This window comes from Hyperolius riggenbachi, chromosome 5 (assembly GCF_040937935.1).
Source record: "Hyperolius riggenbachi isolate aHypRig1 chromosome 5, aHypRig1.pri, whole genome shotgun sequence".
Taxonomy (NCBI): domain Eukaryota; kingdom Metazoa; phylum Chordata; class Amphibia; order Anura; family Hyperoliidae; genus Hyperolius; species Hyperolius riggenbachi.
Window position 1 is genome coordinate 267308500 of NC_090650.1, and position 6000 is coordinate 267314499.

A 6000-nucleotide genomic window follows, 5' to 3' on the forward strand; every position below is an offset into this window, starting at 1 on the left:
GTCATCTTGTCATTGTAGGCCCCGATGGTCATCTTACCATTGTAGTCCTCCAGTGGGCCTTTTGCTGGTGTAATCTCTGTTGGGCCTCTTGCCGTGTCAGTCCTCTGATGGGCCTCTTGCCGTTGTAGTCCCCCGATGGTAATCTTGCCGTATTAGTCCCCCGATGGTCCTCTTGAAATTTTAATCCCCGATGGACCTCTTTGCAGTTGTAGTCCCCCAATGGTCATCTTACCATTGTAGTCCCTCAATGGTCATCTTGCCATTGTAGTCCCCTGATGGTCATCTTACCGTTGTAGTCTACCGATGGTCATCTTGCTGCTGTAGTCCCTCGATGGTCATCTTGCCATTGTAGTCCACCAGGTGGTCATCTTGCCATTGTAGTCCCTTGATGGGCCTCATGCCGCTGTAGTCCCTCGATGGTCATCTTGCAGTTGTCATCCCCGATGGTCATCTTGCCGTTGTAGTCCCCCAGTGGTCATCTTGCTGTTGTAGTCCCCCGATGGTCATCTTGCCGTTGCAGTGCCCCGATGGACATCTTACCATTGTAGTTCACCGATGGTCATCTTGTCATTGTAGTCTCCCAATAAGCCTCTTGCCGTTGTAGTCCCTCGATGGTCATCTTGCTGTTGGAATCCTCTGATGGTCATCTTACTGTTGTAGTCCACCAGTGGTCATCTTGCCGTTGTAGTCTTCCGATGGTCATCTTGCCATTGTAGTACCTGGATGGGCCTCTTCCTGCTGTAGTCCCTCGATGGTCATCTTGTCATTGTAGTCCCTGATGGTCATCTTACCATTGTAGTCTCTCGCTGGTCATCTTGCCATTGTAGTCCCTCGATGGTCATCTTGCCTTTGTAGTCCCTCGATGGTCATCTTGCTGTTGTAGTCCCTCAATGGTCCTCTTGCCGTTGTACTCAACCCACCCCATGCTAACTGAACAAGAGAAGAAGCTTCCAATGTAAAACACAATCTTCTCTAAGGAACCTACCCCCACCCCTTTTATTGCCTATAATAGTTGAAAGGTTTACTATGACAATACCCTAAGTAGTTGAAAGGCATACAAACTTTGAGAAAAATTCGCCCTCCTAAGGGAAACCTCCCACCCCACCAGTATGCTATAGATGTGGTCTCAATTTCACTTCTGACTTGGACCCACACAACGTCTTCTACTTCCCTTGACAAACATACTAAGAAGAGTACCGCTTCTGGCTGCAGATATATTCTAATTGATTTGTGTGACAAATGAAAGGTGCAGTAGAGATCAAAGTCTCTGATTCTGTTAAGACCCCAGAAATAGCATAAATGCATGGTCCCTACCCTGCTGAATTGTCAGCTAAAACCCCCTCCCGGGAGCCAATTCATCCCACCAACCTAGTATATGTTGGCACAACCTACCCCATGCTAACTGAACAAGAGAGGAATCTTCCAATAAAAAAAACAAATCTTATCTAAGGAACCTACCCCCCACCCATTTTATTGCCTATAATAGTTGAAAGATCTACAATCACAATACCCTAACTAGTTGAATGGAGTAAAAACTCCAGGAAACTACACACTCTTGTAGTCTTAGTCCCAAAATGGTCATCTTGCCATTGTAGTCCCTCGATGGTCCTCTCACCATTGAAGTCCTCTAGTTGGCCTCCTGCTGTTGTAGTTCCTGTTGGGCCTCTTGCCGTGTCAGTCCTCTGATGGGCATCTTGCTGTTTTAATCCCCCGATGGTCATCTTACTATTGTAGTCCCTCGATGGTCATCTTGCCGTTGTAGTCCCCTGATGGTCATCTTACCGTTGTAGTCTACTGATTGTCATCTTGCCGCTGTAGACCCTCGATGGTCATCTTGCCTTTGTAGTTTCCCAGGTGGTCATCTTGCCATTGTAGTCCCTTGATGGGCCTCATGCCGTTGTAGTCCCTCGATGGTCATCTTGCAGTTGTCGTCCCCGATTGTCATCTTGCCGTTGTAGTTCCCCGGTGGTCACCTTGCTGTTGTAGTCCCCGATGGTCATCTTGCCGTTGTAGTGCCCTGATGGACATCTTACCATTGTAGTTCTCTGATGGGTCAACTTGCCATTGTAGTCTCCCAATAAGCCTCTTGCCGTTGTAGTCCCTCGATGGTCATCTTGCCGTTGGAGTCCTCCGATGGTCATCTTCCCGTTGTAGTCTACCGATGGTCATCTTGCAGCTGTAGTCCCTCGATGGTCATCTTGCCATTGTAGTCCCCCGGTGGTCATCTTGCCATTGTAGTCCCTTGATGGGCCTCATGCCACTGTAGTCCCTCGATGGTCATCTTGCAGTTGTTGGCCCCGAAGGTCATCTTGCCGTTTTGGTCCCCCGGTGGTCATCTTGCTGTTGTAGTCCCCCGATGGTCATCTTGCTGTTGTAGTGCCCTGATGGACATCTTACCATTGTAGTCCTCCGCTGGTCATCTTGCCATTGTAGTCTCCCAATAAGCCTCTTGCCGTTGTAGTCCCTCGATGGTCATCTTGCCATTGTAGTCCACCAGTGGTCATCTTGCCGTTGTAGTCTTCCGATGGTCATCTTGCCATTGTAGTCCCTCGATAGGCCTCTTCCTGTTGTAGTCCCTCAATGGTCATCTTGTCATTGTAGTCCCCGATGGTCATCTTACCATTGTAGTCCTCCAGTGGGCCTTTTGCTGGTGTAATCTCTGTTGGGCCTCTTGCCGTGTCAGTCCTCTGATGGGCCTCTTGCCGTTGTAGTCCCCCGATTGTCATCTTGCCGTGTTAGTCCCCCGATGGGCCTCCTGAAATTTTTATCCCTGATGGACCTCTTTGCAGTTGTAGTCCCTCGATGGTCATCTTACCATTTTAGTCCCTCGATGGTCATCTTCCCGTTGTAGTCCCCTGATGGTCATCTTACCATTGTAGTCTACCGATGGTCATCTTGCTGCTGTAGTCCGTCGATGGTCATCTTCCCATTGTAGTCCCCCGATGGTCATCTTGCCATTGTAGTCCCTCGATGGGACTCTTCCTGTTGTAGTCCCTCGATGGTCATCTTGTCATCGTAGTCCCCGATGGTCACCTTACCACTGTAGTCCTCCAGTGGGCCTCTTGCGGGTGTAGTCCCTGTTGGGCCTCTTGAAGTGTCAGTCCTCTGATGGGTCTCTTGCCGTTGTAGTCTCCTGATGGTCATCTTGCCGCTGTAGTCCTCCGGTGGTCATCTTGCTGTTGTAGTCCCCCGATGGTCATCTTGCCATTGTAGTGCCCCCATGGACGTCTTGCCATTGTAGTTCCCAATGGTCATCTTACCGTTGTAGTCTCTCGATGGTCATCTTGCAGCTGTAGTCCCCCGATGGTCATCTTGCCATTGTAGTCCCTCGATGGTCCTCTTGCCGTTGTAGTCCCTCGATGGTCCTCTTGCCGTTGTAGTCCCTCGATGGTCCTCTTGCCATTGTAGCCAACCCACCCCATGCTAACTGAACAAGAGAAGAATCTTCCAATGTAAAACAATCTTCTCTAAGGAACCTACCCCCAGCCCCTTTTATTGCCTATAATGGTTGAAAGGTTTCCTATGACAATACCCTAACTAGTTGAAAGGCATACAAAGTGTAAGAGAAATCTTTCCACCTAAGGGAAACCTCCCAGCCCACCAGTATGCTATAGATGTGCCTTCTACTTCCCCTGACAAACATACCAAGAGTACCACTTCTGGCTGCAGATAAATTGTAATTGATTTGTGTGACAAATGAAAGGTGCAGTAGAGATCAAAGTCTCTGCTTCTTTTAAGACCCCAGAAATAGCATAGATGCATGGTCCCTACCGTGCTGAATTGTCAGTTAAAACCCCAGTCCCAGGGAGCCATTTTATCCCACCAACCTAGTATATGTTGGCACAACCCACCCCATGCTAACTGAACAAGAGAGGAATCTTCCAATAAAAAGACCCAATCTTATCTAAGGAACCTACCCCCCACCCGTTTTATTGCCTATAATAGTTGAAAGATCTACAATCACAAATAATACCCTAACTAGTTGAATGGAGTACAAACTCCAGGAAACTACACACTCTTACAGTCTTAGTCCCCAAATGATCATCTTGCCATTGTAGTCCCTTGATGGTCCTCTTACCATTGTAGTCCTCCAGTGGGCCTCTTGCTGTTGTAGTCCCTTTTGGGCCTCTTGCCGTATCAGTCCTTTGATGGGCTTCTTGCCGTTGTAGTCCCCCGATGGTCATTTTGCCGTGTTAGTCCCCTGACGGGCCTCTTTAAATTTTAATCCCTGATGGACCTCTTTGCAGTTGAAGTCCCTTGATGGTCATCTTACCGTTGAAGTCTACCGATGGGTCATCTTAATGCTGTACTCCCTCGATGGTCATCTTGCCATTGTAGTCCCCCGGTGGTCATCTTGCCATTGTAGTCCCTTGATGGGCCTCATGCCGCTGTAGTCCCTCGATGGTCATCTTGCAGTTGTCGTCCCCCGATGGTCCTCTTGCCGTTGTAGTCAACCCACCCCATGCTAACTGAACAAGAGAAGAATATTCCAATATAAAACACAATCTTCTCTAAGGAACCTACCCCCACCACTTTTATTGCCTATAATAGTTGAAAGGTTTACTATGACAATAACCTAAGTAGTTGAAAGGCATACAAACTTTAGGAAAAATCCACCCTCCTAAGGGAAACCTCCCACCCCACCAGTATGCTATAGATGTGGTCTCAATTTCACTTCTGACTTGGACACACACAATGCCTTCTACTTCCCCTGACAAACATACCAAGAAGAGTACCACTTCTGGCTGCAGATTTATTGTAATTGATTTGTGTGACTAATAAAAGGTGCAGTAGAGATCAAAGTCTCTGCTTCTGTTAAGACCCCAGAAATAGCATAGATGCATGGTCCCTACCCTGCTGAATTGTCAGCTAAAACCCCCCTCCCCGGGAGCCATTTCATCCCACCAACCTAGTATATGTTGGCACAACCCACCCCATGCTAACTGAACAAGAGAGGAATCTTCCAATAAAAAAACCCAAATCTTATCTAAAGAACCTACCCCCACCCGTTTTATTGCCTAAAATAGTTGAAAGATCTACAATCACAATACCCTAACTAGTTGAATGGAGTACAAACTCCAGGAAACTACACACTCTTGCAGTTTAGTCCCCAAATGGTCATTTTGCCATTGTAGTCCCTCGATGGTCCTCTTACAATTGTAGTCCTCCAGTGGGCCTCTTGCTGTAGTTGTCCCTGTTGGGCCTCTTGCCGTGTCAGTCCTCTGATGGGCCTCTTTCCGTTGTAGTTCCCCGATGGTCATCTTGCCGTGTTAGTCCCCCGATGGGCCTCTTGAAATTTTAATCCCCGATGGACCTCTTTGCAGTTGTAGTCCCCCGATAGTCATCTTACCATTGTAGTCCCTCGATGGTCATCTTGCCGTTGTAGTCCCCTGATGGTCATCTTACCGTTGTAGTCTACCAATGGTCATCTTGCTGCTGTAGTCCCTCGATGGTCATCTTGCCATTGTAGTCCCCCGGTGGTCATCTTGCCATTGTAGTCCCTTGATGGGCCTCATGCCGCTGTAGTCCCTCGATGGTCATCTTGCAGTTGTTGGCCCCGATGGTCATCTTGCCGTTGTAGTCCCCCGGTGGTCATCTTGCTGTTGTAGTCCCCCGATGGTCATCTTGCTGTTGTAGTGCCCCGATGGACATCTTACCATTGTAGTCCCTTGATGGGCCTCATGCCGCTGTAGTCCCTCGATGGTCATCTTGCAGTTGTTGGCCCCGATGGTCATCTTGCCGTTGTAGTCCCCTGATGGTCATCTTACCGTTGTAGTCTACCAATGGTCATCTTGCTGCTGTAGTCCCTCGATGGTCATCTTGCCATTGTAGTCCCCCGGTGGTCATCTTGCCATTGTAGTCCCTTGATGGGCCTCATGCCGCTGTAGTCCCTCGATGGTCATCTTGCAGTTGTTGGCCCCGATGGTCATCTTGCCGTTGTAGTCCCCCGGTGGTCATCTTGCTGTTGTAGTCCCCCGATGGTCATCTTGCTGTTGTAGT

At 48.6% G+C, this 6000-nt stretch overlaps 1 protein-coding gene across 1 annotated transcript in view; it reads right to left on the reverse strand.

The window, feature by feature from the left end:
• NEDD9 (neural precursor cell expressed, developmentally down-regulated 9) overlaps window positions 1-6000 on the reverse strand; it is a 313393-nt gene that overhangs the window by 292192 nt on the left and 15201 nt on the right. The window lies entirely within an intron of this gene.